Raw genomic sequence first — 12,934 nt, 5'->3', positions numbered from 1 at the left:
CTGATGATCACAGTAAATAAATATGTATCTCCTGTGAACATCAGCTCTATCTAGTGGCCATGGTGTGGTATTTTCCTGAGTCACTCTATTCAAATGAGTGAAATACATTCAACCTAGAGGGGAAATAGCCTAATAACGTTTGATGTGCCAGAACAAATGTACATGTAGCTCCATGGGATAAAGAGCTCTGCAAATGTTTTTTTTTTTTCATATATAAATTCCTAAAATCCCTAATTCTGCAGCCTTGAGTGACCTGGACCCAGTAAAGGGATAGACACTGTCAGAAATGTTAAATCCTTCTATTGAAGTAATAACTAATTACAGATTATTAAAAAAAAAAAAAAAAAAATCCTTATTAATAGATGCTTGTGATTTGTAAAAATTCAGTATTGACCCGGAAGAGCGCCGCCGTTCCTTATCTGAGCGCTCTCACATTCGCTCTCGTTTTTTCTCCACGCAGCTCAGTTTAAATATTGTAAAAACACTCGCCAGTTCTAGGCGACCTGCCAAATCTACAACCTGTTAATCTAATGGGCCCTCTGGTCTCCTCTAATCCTTTGAGTTTGGATTTTAATGGCTCTGCTGAACCTGCAGGTGTAAGAGAAATGTCAAACCATAAACTCTCACGGGCTGGAGAAGCTAGTGCATGTCTTGAAGGTGAAATGTCTGGAAAGGGAACGTTCTGGCAACTCTTCTGCTCATCAGCTCACAGTTCACCATGGAGTTCTTGTTTGTCTGTTATTTCTGGCTGGAAGTCCTCCACCACCTAACAAATGTTTTATTTCGTGAGAAGAGCCCATCGTGGTGGAATTGTAAAGTAGTCCATGGAAAACTCCGACACCGTCAAGATGGAGAGTAAAAATGGCTAGAAGGTTATTTGAAGGTTTTACAGAAGATTGGTGATGATGGCAATCGGGAATCCTCACATCTCACCTCCACCATACCGCCAGTCTGGTGGAATTAATTATGGTGAAATAGCCCAACCCATGTAATGTATGTGTAGCGGCCATAACTAGGCTTGTGCAATTCGTTTTCGTAACGAATCGAAAATTCGGCCGAATTTTGCATCTTTTTCGGACATTTGGATGCATCCAAATAAAAAAAAATAACGAATAACAACGAATACCAAAGAAATATATCGAATTAATTCAACATGATTCGGTAATTCTTTAACCACTTTCAGCCCCCGGACCATTTTGCTGGCCCTCCCCTGGTCACTTCCATGAGCTGCGGTGTCCCTCCAAGCCGAGACCACACTCTGAATCCTCCCTCAGTTACTGCGCCTCGGACCAGCCGGTTCTGAGACTCAGGAACAGACGGATCCCTACCCCAGACCAGGCAGGTCTATCAGGGGTCACTGACAGGAACATGTTGCGGGATGTCGAACACCCCGTGACCGGGACCCCTCACGGGGCTACCCCGGTCCTGGAACCAGACTAGACCACACGGGTCTCTCAAACAACTCCGGAACCCCGAACGCGTGACCCACACCCCTTTAAGTACCCCTTTCCAGACTCCTCAGCGGGCCCGGCACTCCCACTGATTGGCTCCGAGAAGGCCGATACCCAAACATCCAACCAGACCTGGTTCTGGCCTGTCATGTGCACCTCACCGTTCACATGACCAGGCAGAACTTCCAAACGTAGCCTGGCCAGACTGGTGTTAAGGCCTAACCCACACAATTAACCCTCAGAACCTTTACAAAATTTACATGCGTGTGACATTTGATCCCAAATGTCATCCGCTACATATGTATAACACAAGATGACGGTATGGAGGAAATAAAGAGCAGAACTCATAACTACAACCACATAAAGTTCAATGTTACTTTGTGTTGAATAACCACAGGAAACAGACCCTGGTCAATGGAGAATTCACGAAGGTCCACGCTTTGCCATGTTCCTCTAGCTTTAAGAAATGAACGGGCATGTGAGATGGCCACAGGCCAGAGGTTTCCAGTAACAATAGCTGAATATTATGACCTGGGACTCCAACCGGCTCCTGAGAACATGATAAGAACCCAAATTATAAAGTTATTTGGAATTACTGAGAGCTTTCCTAAACGTTGGTCTGTATACAGAGATGATACCATTGATAAGAGTCACCGATGACAACATAGCTCTTCTCAATGGCGTCATCTCCATAAACATTCTGTGGCCTTCTATGGATGTCGGAAAGACTGCACCCCTCCTTTATCAAGAACTCAACAACAGCACATTGCTTCTGGTTGGAATTCATTGTTTACCAGCAAAAAAAAAAAAGGAAGAGTTGTTTTAGAGCAGGGGTCTCCAAACTTTCTAAATAAAGGGCCAGTTTACTGTCCTTCAAATTTTAGGGGGGCCAGACTCTGGCCATTGTGGGTAGAAAAGGGGCAGACATCAGTGAGAAAAAATAATGGTTTATCATTGGTCTCAGTTGGAGGAATTGTGCCCCATCTTTAGTGTCATTGGGCCCCATCATTGGTGTCATTGGGAGGAATTATGTCCCTTCATTGGTGTGAGTGGAATTATGTCCCATTGTTGGTATCAGTGGAGGAAACAAGTGCCCCAAGGGCCGCATTAAAAGCAAGCAAAAGGGCCACATCTGGCCCCGAGCCACAATTTGGAGACCCCTGCTGTAGCGGAATAGTTAAGCAACCCATACACCTGCTGAACTGGCTGAGATTCAAACCATCTATGGTGGTGCTTACGCTACAAACATGTGAAGTTTAAACCATCTATGTAATTTGAGGCTGAGGGACCTAAGTGAATCCAATCTTATGGGTAACGCCAAACTGGCTGAAAGATACTGGTACCACATGAGTGTTCTACAAGTTCTAGTTTCCTACATGTTCTACAACAACGTCTGTGGCAGAGACTTGTTCCCGAGTAAAGCACCTTGTTGGCTGCTAGTCCTTGTGATGGAGGGACTGTCCAACTTGAGTGAACATCCAGCTGTGAATGGCTATTCTCTGTATTTAGTCAAAGTAAGCAAGTTCTTTATTATTGACTTTGACACTAAGAGTACCCGAACTTTCCTCCTAACCCTCTGATCCTATACTAAGAGACTGTTCGTTAATTACGTTTTTTTGCAAATACAAATCCCTTTAAGCAGATCTGTTGTCAGTCTCTAAAATTTCTGGGCCATCTACCACGGGAACCCCCTAGACACAAATCGAGGTGAAGAAGATACTGGTAAGCCCAATTAAACCAGCAGCTCCTTCGGCGGTTAGTGCTACATCTATATAGATCAGACCAAAACAAATGAGGAGGAATGAGGGACAGAGGGACATTGCCCCAAATCGGGGACAATCCCTTGAAATCCAGGACAGTAGAGAGCTATGTCCCCCACCCCACCAAATGTCTCCTCCTAGAACAATACTTAACCCCTGCCCCCCCCCCCTCCCCCACAAGCTCCCCCTTTCAACATAAATTTCCCCCCTCCCCAATTTCCTTGTGGCACCCCCACCTCACACGATACCACAGTGCCCACGGAAGACACCTTTCCTACCCACCCTTTTGTCTGGGCCCTGATTACAATGTTACAGTTATATTATGGTCACCATGTCTGGTCACGGGTTCTTCTCCCATCGTTACCGATTGCCCACCACAAGCATTGATCCGCGGTACGGTCACGTTTTACCCAGACATGGGCTGCAGCCAGATCACCTATAGACACCTCCATGGCGGCACATATATCTTAAGAGTTATGTCCCCCACCCCACCAAATGTCTCCTCCTAGAACAATACCTAACCACTGCCCCCCCTCCCCCACAAGCGCCCCCTTTCAACATAAATCTCCCCCCTCCCCAATTTCCTTGTGGCACCCCCACCTCACACGATACCACAGTGCCCAGGGAAGACACCTCTCCTACCCACCCTTTTGTCTGGGCCCTGATTACAATGTTACAGTTATATTATGGTCACCATGTGTGGTCACGGGTTCTTCTCCCATCGTTACCGATTGCCCACCACAAGCATTGATCTGCGGTACGGTCACGTTTTACCCAGACATGGGCTGCAGCCAGATCACCTATAGACACCTCCGTGGCGGCACGTATATATCTTGCACCTTGGAAGACTTGCTCTGACAAGTGAACATAAAACCGAGCTTACCACAAAGAACCCAGCAAAGAACGTTTACACGGGCTGGAGGCTGTTAAGTGGAACCAGACGGCGACTTTCCCAGGGAAAAGATAAACCTGTAAAGTTTGATATAATAGAATAATGCTGTCACCTGGCTTTTTGGATTATTTACAATTGTAACTGTCCGCAGCCATATAAAAAGCGTTTTTTATCCTTAGAAGGCAACTTTTCCTGAATTTCTTTACAGTATCATAAAATTCTGAAAGGGGTGAAGGAGAAGAAAAGAAGGCCGTATACTTTTCCTTCAAAGTAAAGGTCTAAAAAAAAAAAAATTCAAAGCAGGCTGACAAGATGCAAATGTAGTGCAGACATCTCACTTTAAAGGCCGCCGTTTTTTCCCCCCTGCGGCATCTGAACCTGTTTTTGTCATGCACTGCGTATCCATACACACCACAACATCAATCCCTTCATCCGCTTGTATGCAAACTGCTATAGTTACAGTAAAAAAAAAAAAAAAAACTTGAAGAAATGGTGACGCGTTTTACATTGACACATTATTAATACTTTAAAAACTGTCCACATCATGTAGTGGTGCACCGAATGGAAATTTTGGTGCCGAAACCGAAAATGCAGGATGCACTTTGTCGAAAACCGGAAATGTTTATATTTTTATATATAATTGGATTATATTAAACTTTTTAATTATTATCATCAATTTAAATTAAATTATGAACTTATTGTTGGCCATGATTGGCACCTTCAGTGCAAGAAAAGCTCAATAAAAATGCAGTCTACGGTCTCTAACCATCTCTTGTATCATGTCCTCAGTCTCTAATCATCTCTTGTACCATGTCCTCAGTCTCTACCCATCTCTTGTATCATGTCCTCAGTCTCTACCCATCTCTTGTATCATGTCCTCAGTCTCTACCCATCTCTTGTATCATGTCCTCAGTCTCTAATCATCTCTTGTACCATGTCCTCAGTCTCTAATCATCTTTTGTACCATGTCCTCAGTCTCTAATCATCTCTTGTACCATGTCCTCAGTCTCTACCCATCTCTTGTATCATGTCCTCAGTCTCTAATCATCTCTTGTATCATGTCCTCAGTCTCTACCCATCTCTTGTATCATGTCCTCAGTCTCTAATCATCTCTTGTACCATGTCCTCAGTCTCTAATCATCTCTTGTACCATGTCCTCAGTCTCTACCCATCTCTTGTATCATGTCCTCAGTCTCTAATCATCTCTTGTACCATGTCCTCAGTCTCTACCCATCTATTGTATCATGTCCTCAGTCTCTAACCATCTCTTGTATCATATCCTCAGTCTCTAATCATCTCTTGTATCATATCCTCAGTCTCTAACCATCTCTTGTATCATATCCTCAGTCTCTAACCAACTCTTGTACCATGTCCTCAGTCTCTAATCATCTCTTGTACCATGTCCTCAGTCTCTACCCATCTCTTGTATCATGTCCTCAGTCTCTACTCATCTCTTGTATCATGTCCTCAGTCTCTACCCATCTCTTGTATCATGTCCTCAGTCTCTAACCATCTCTTGTATCATATCCTCAGTCTCTAGCCATCTCTTGTATTGTCCTCAGTCATTGACTGTCTCTTGTACCATTTCCTCAGTCTCTAACCATCTCTTGTATCATGTCCTCAGTCTCTAACCATCTCTTGTACCATGTCCTCAGTCTCTAATCATCTCTTGTACCATGTCCTCAGTCTCTACTTATCTCTTGTACCATGTCCTCAGTCTCTAACTATCTCTTGTATCATGTCCTCAGTCTCTACTTATCTCTTGTATCATGTCCTCAGTCTCTACTTATCTCTTGTACCATATCCACAGTCTCTAACCATCTCTTGTATCATGTCCGCATTCTCTAACCATCTCTTGTATCATGTCCGCAGTCTCTAACCATCTCTTGTACCATGTCCTCAGTCTCTAACCATCCCTTGTATCATGTCCGCAGTCTCTAACCATCTCTTGTACCATGTCCACAGTCTCTAACCATCTCTTGTATAATGTCCACATTCTCTAACCATCTCTTGTATCATGTCCGCAGTCTCTAACCATCTCTTGTATCATGTCCTCAGTCTCTAACCATCTCTTGTATCATGTCCTAAATCGCTAACATTCTCTTGTATCATGTGCTCAGTCTCTAACCATCCCTTGTATCATGTCCTCAGTCTCTAACCATCACTTGTATCATGTCCTCAGTCTCTAACCATCTCTTGTATCATGTCCTCAGTCTCTAACCATCTCTTGTATCATGGCCTCAGTCTCTAACCATCTCTTGTAACATGTCCTCAGTGTGTGAGTAGCGGCGTGGCCACCGCTACTGCTCATGCACTGTTATCAGCACCTTATCTGTCCTTTTTTTCTTTTGGCAAAATGCCAAAAACACTATTTTGGCCGCCAATATTTCAGTGTATCCCTAATATTTTCACTCATTGCTGATGCTGAAATGTCACTGAAGGTCCCAGGAATGGTGATGATGGCGAGTCAGAGTTTGTCCAAATGTTTTTTTCCGCATTGAGCTAACAGGCCACTGAGTTATTTCATTGTTTTATTTCCATGGTCTACATCCAAAGGATCAGCGGCATTGTGTTAAGTGTCTACTTAAAAGAATGATTTCTAATGTATACATACCCTTTTACTGAAGTTACAAGGGTGTTCAGACATGTAATCCAGGGTAACTGCATAGGCATGAACTCATTCTACAAAACTCTGTCCCCCAGCATCTGATCTCTTCCAATAAACTGAACCCTACATATTGCTATCATCCAGTGGGAAGTCAATGCTAGTTTTTTGGCTGGTGAGACCCAGATCTGAACCTGCAACGTCTGCTGTGTCTGGCAGTATCTCTTCTTGCTAAGCCATCTGACATAATGGACAGCTCCCTGACTGATTCCTTAGACAACCTTGCCTTGTGTCTTTCTTCTTCTTTTCAGTCTCGAACCCGTTTGTTCCTCCTATGAACTTGCTGATTTAAGCCATGTCTCTGCACTTCCTGTTTTACAGATTATTGTGCTCTTTCCAGGCAATATCTCATCCTTGTCACTCCTGCTGCCGTCTGTATCTTCACTACGACTTGTTACCGACCTTTGGCTTGTTCTTCGACTACGCTTTCACTTAATCCCAACCTGCAACCACTTGTTACCGACCTTTGGCTTGTTTACAGACTACACTTCTGCTTGATCCCTACCTGCTATATTTGATATTGGACCCCTGCTTGCTCAGCTCCTGGTGGGGTGATCCCAAGGACTGCGGCCTGGTACTAAAATGCAGCAAAACCCATCCCTACCATCAGTAGCTCTGGTGAACACTGGTTGGTGCTTAGACCCCACACCCCGGGGTGAGCCCACATCTTTCACCAGGGTGACCTGCTTGTATACTTATCTTGGTGGTCGGTGGGAGCCTCTCTACCGCTATAGCTACTGGTCTCCCAGCCTTACCCCTGGCCATGACAATGGCATTGTGGGTTTTGTCAAACTGCGGACAGCCACAAACTCATGTCACAACCTTTGCCATGCTGGAGTATTACCTGCAGCCCAGCCATTGTTTACTGTTCAGCGTATGGGCTTTAAGGGACACTAATACACAGGGCTTTTTTTTCTCAGAGAATAGGTGCAGGAACTCAACCATGCACACCACACTCACATACCTGTCAAATGGTATCAAATAGTAGCTCTTTCCTCTGCATACAACCCCCTCCCTCCAGTGCCCTCATCTTCTCCCCCCTCCTTAAAAGCTCCACCATCTGTCATATGTCTTACCTTTGTTGCTATATTAAGCTGAAACACCTATCCGGCTGTAGTACCTCCCAGCAAATTATACTATACTACAGTCACTTGCATGGGAGATCATGCAGTAGGAGCATCAACAACTGGTCACCAGGGAAAAAATGGAGACCACAGAGGGTGCAGCCCACCACTCACCCTCTCCTGCCCATGACTGCACTGAACCCTGGGCACCTGTTCTGTATTTCCCTTGTCCCTGCCTGGCACTCAGTGGGATCTGACCCGTGGGAGCTACTGAGAGATAAGCTATCACTTTAACCTCCCTGGCGGTATGATTCAGTCTGGATTTAGGTGCTGAAAGCGGTACAATTATTATTATTTTTTTTTTTTTACATCATCTTTATTATTTTCTTATATAAAGTTCAACAAACAATTACATTCAATCCTAAGGCATTGAGGTTTACACAAGTCCCCCAATGTCTTCACATTTATATACATACTTATCCATTACATATCTATAACAGTATTAGATGGTACAATTATTTTGCATGGAAATTTGGCGTTTTATATTGTAGGCCTGTAAGTCTTAGGAATAACTCTCTTAAATCTGTTCAAACCAGAGTCTAGCAGACATCCCGGGTATGATAAAGTTTATAATATAATAAAGAATAATAAAAATTATTCAATAATGTAATCAAATCCTAAAACACTGAAAAAGGGACACGTTTTGGTTGCTATGGGCAATCTCCAAATTCCAGGCAGAAAAAAACAGTATTTATAATATAAAAGTGCATGCAGGGCATTGCACAGACCACTAGGGACAAAGGGGGTGTGTAATTTTTTTATACAGTACTGTAATCAGTAAGATACTGTGTGTGTTTTGTGTCTTTTTACTTTTTTGAATTTGGCGCCGATCTCCGCTTCCGTGCGCCGTAACGTCGCAGGGAACTGAGCTCGGCGGCATTCGGGCACTGTGAATTGAGCGGAGGACCGCTCGATCACACAGCGCGAAGGACATCGCTGGATCCAGGGGACAAGGTAAGTAACTCTCCCTGTGTCCTCCCTGTATCCAGCGATGCGATCCCGAGTCTGGCTCGGAGTTACCCCTCGTGGAACTAAAATCCCAAACCGAGCCAGACTCGGGATCACCGCTAGGGAGGTTAAACGCAGAAGCTGGACTTCAGTGTTACCAAGTGATAGTGGTGAGCGGGGAGCAGAAGACCTGAGCCAGAGGTGGTGGAACTGAGTTCCCCCTAGTCCCTGTTGAAAAAAAGCCCTGCTAATACAACCTACCTACATAGCTATGTAGCCTGTAAAAAAGAAACCCTTTAGCCTGTGACTTCAACCACAGTCCTCCATTTAGTGTCTGCTTTTTTGTATCACCTTTACACTCAAGGATGGTATGGTATGGGTCTTTTGGCCTACACTGAAGTCTATGTCTGTGTGGCCCCTCTGGAGAGCCCTCCATTCAGTAACCGTTGATTGGCTTCAGATTATCATGAGGTGTGGAGTCCGCCGGGCCTTTCGGATAGGTGAACCCGAGTGTGCCTTACCCCAGTCAGGAGTCATGTGCCCTGGGGTGCCAGGGAGGATCCTTCCTCTTCAGGAGGGGACCATTTGACACATCCTAGTGTCGTTTTTTTTGTGTTGTGTGTGCTCATATGCACATTTTTGGTGCACTTTTGTCTGTTGTTTTTGCACACCAAATGGGTTTGTTTAAAAAAAAAAAAAAAAAAGCGATGACTTCTTTGACCAGATCTGCTACTATTTGCAGCAGGATACTATCATGCATCTCACACAACGTGGACAGACATGAGGGTAAGACCAGCGCTTGTGAGCTAGGATTATGTAGCATCACCCCTGAAGGAGCAGATTCCTGGCCCCCGACCTCCTTAAAGTCCTCAGCCTTTCTGACACACCCGGCTGAGTGTTCAAACTCACACAAGTAAATCACCAATGTCAGAAATGGATGCCAGCAAAAACAAAGTTTCAAGAATACACTCAGTTCTCAGTAATTGTAAAGGGTAGAAAATCGTAATAGAGATAAAGAGATGACGGAGCCAAATTAATAGTGGTAATAAAGCCTTCATGTAGAAATATATGGATAACTTGGCACAGAAAGAAGGAAAAAAAAAAGTCATTTAAAGTGTGAGGCCGCGTACACACGGGCGGACTGTTCGCCCAACTTTGTCCGCTGAACAGTGTTTGGGCGGACAGTCCGCTCGTGTGTGGGCTTTCAGCGGACAGTTTCAGCGGACAGTTGGACGGACAAGGTTTTTCGGAATTTCCGAAAAACTGTCCGCTGAAACCTTGTTTGAGCGAACAGTCCGCCCGTGTGTAGGCTTGTTCGTCAAACAAAGTTGCGCGCATGCTCAGAAAGGATTTTCACGCCGAAAGCTATAATGCAGTGTATAGGACGTCGTATTTTTCGTCCCGTCGTACGTGCCGTTCACGTCATCGCGCACGGTTTCAGCAAACTGTTCGTCCGTCGTGTGTGGCCATGTCCGTCCATGCTAAGTTTGAGCGGACTGTTTGCCGAAACTGTTGGACGGACAAAGTTGGGCGAACAGTCCGCGCGTGTGTACGCAGCCTGAGACGATACCTGCTATCCAGATCAATGTGGATGGGGTGAACGCTACCTACAGTGCAACGATGATCCGACGCGATGCATAGGGCTGCCACCTTTTCTTCAAGTCAAACCCGAACACTTTAGCGGCGCACAGCAATTTTTTTTATAGATATATTTTGCTAATAAATAACATTTCTAATCATGTGAAGTTAATAACAAGAGTCCCCCTTTACATCAGAGTCCACAGAGTTCCCCTTTTACATCTGAACTCACAGCGTTCCCTTTCACTGTAAGGGGGGACTCTGCAGACTCTGATGTAAGGGAGAACTCTGACATAAGGGATGCTCTGGGAACCCTGATTTAACCACTTCCCGACTGGCGGCAGAATGGCACGGGCAGGCAAATGGGCGTACCTGTATGTCCCTTTAAATTTGCCGCCCTGCCATCGCGAGCGCGGCGCCGGCGGCGCACTCACGTGGTGGTCGCGGGACCCCCGTGAGTCCGGTCGCGGGTCCCACGGACTCAATCGCCGTGGGCATATCCGCGATCGTCTCACGGGGCGGCTGAACTAGGAGATGCCGTTGTAAACAGCATCTCCCCGTTCTGCCTAGCAACAAGTGACGCTGATCTCTGCTCCATGTGATTGGAGCAGAGATCAGTGTTCACTAAATGAAAGCTCAGCCCCCCCCCCACAGTTAGTAACACGCCCCTAGGAACACTTAACCCCTACACTGCCACCCACTGGTTAACCCCTTCACTGCCAGTGTCATTTACACAGGAATCACTGCATTTATATAGCACTGATTGCTGTATAAATGACAATGGTCCCAAAAATGTGTCAAAAATGTCCGATGTGTCCGCCACAATGTCGCAGTCACAATAAAAATTGCTGATCGTCGCCATTACTAGTAAAAAAAAAAAATATTAATAAAAATGCTATAAAACTATCCCCTATTTTGTAAACGCTATAACTTTTGCGCAAACCAATCAATAATCGCTTATTGCGATTTTTTTACCAAAAATATGTAGAAGAATACGTATCGGCCTAAACTGAGGGAAAATTTTTTTTTTATATATATTTTTGGGGGATATTTATTATAACAAAAAGTAAAAAATTATGCGTTTTTTTTCAGAATTGTCGCTCTATTTTTGTTTATAGCGCAAAAAATAAAAATCGCAGAGGTGATCAAATACCACCAAAAGAAAGCTCTATTTGTGGGGAAAAAAAGGACGTCAATTTTGTTTGGGAGCCACGTCGCACGACTGCGCAATTGTCAGTTAAAGCGACGCAGCGCCGAATCGCAAAAAGTGCTCTGGTCTTAAGCCAGCAAAATGGTCCGGGGCTGAAAGTGGTTATGGGGGAACACTGAGTACCCTGATGTACGGAGAGGACTCTGAGTGGGGAGCACTGTGGTCTCTGGTGTAAAGAGGAGCTCTGATGTAAGGGGTGCTCTGAGAATCCTGATTTACCTTCGTGTACTCACTCAGAGGCAGGAGAGAGAAAAGGGGGAGGAGGGAGACTTCAGTCACAGACAGGGATAGATGGTTTTATTGATTGTTTTTATACATTTGTACCATAAATGCCTTTTCTTTTACATGCACTGTTGTAGTTTGGCAGCATTAACCACTTAGAGCCGGTTCACACAGCGGGCGATGCGAGGCGACACGACTCGCCTCGCTCTCGCAAGTCGCCCCCGTTCTGTACAATGGAACCATTCTGAGAGGAGCGACTCGAGTCGCTCCGACTCCGAAAAAAGGTTCCTGTACTACTTTTGGGTGACCTCGGGGCGACTTGCATTGACTTCTATACAGAAGTCATTTGCAAGTCGCCGCTGAGGCCGCGGCAGGTCGCGGCGAGGCAAGTCGGAGTCACCTCGCCTCGCCTGCAGTGTGAACCGGCCCTTACGGACCGAGCCTCTTTCTGAGATTTGTTGTTTACAAGTTAAAAACTGTTTTTTGGGGTTTTTTTGCTGGAAAATTACTTAAAACCCCCAAACATTATAATTTTTTTTTCTAACACCCTAGAGAATAAAATGGCGGTCGTTGCAATACTTTCTGTCGCACCGTATTTGCGCAGCGGTCTTACAAGCGCACTTTTTTTGGAAAAAATACACTTTTTTTAATAAAAAAATAAGTAAACAGTAAAGTTAGCAGAATTTTTTTTAATATTGTAAAAGATAATGTTACGCCGAGTAAATTGATACCCGACATGTGGCAACAAACATTTACCCTTAAAAACCTCCATAGGCGATGTTTAAAAACATTCTACAGATTGCAGGAGGTCTAGGGCTAGAATTATTGCTCTCACTCTACCGACAATACCTCACATGTGTGGTCTGAACACCGTTTTCATATGCGGGCGCTACTCACGTATGCGTTTGCTTCTGGGTGCAAGCTTGTCGGGACGGGGTGCGTTTAAAAAAAATATATATATTATTTATTTTACCTTTTTTCTTTTTTTTTTTACATTTTTACACAGTTTAAAAAAAAAAAAAAAAGTAGTGTCACTTTTATTCCTATTACAAGGAATGTAAACATCCCTTGTAATAGAAAAAAA

The 12,934-nt window shown here is 44.5% G+C and overlaps 1 protein-coding gene across 1 annotated transcript in view; it reads right to left on the bottom strand.

Annotated features, from left to right (window-relative positions):
* The window catches only part of HPSE2 (heparanase 2 (inactive)), a 417,517-nt gene that overhangs the window by 231,588 nt on the left and 172,995 nt on the right, over positions 1 to 12,934 (bottom strand). The gene's annotated exons all lie outside the window — the stretch shown is intronic.

This window comes from Lithobates pipiens, unplaced genomic scaffold (assembly GCF_037356315.1).
Source record: "Lithobates pipiens isolate NorthernLeopardFrog02 unplaced genomic scaffold, aLitPip1_a1.2 Scaffold_25, whole genome shotgun sequence".
NCBI lineage: Eukaryota > Metazoa > Chordata > Amphibia > Anura > Ranidae > Lithobates > Lithobates pipiens.
This window is presented reverse-complemented; position numbering and strand designations above follow the sequence as displayed.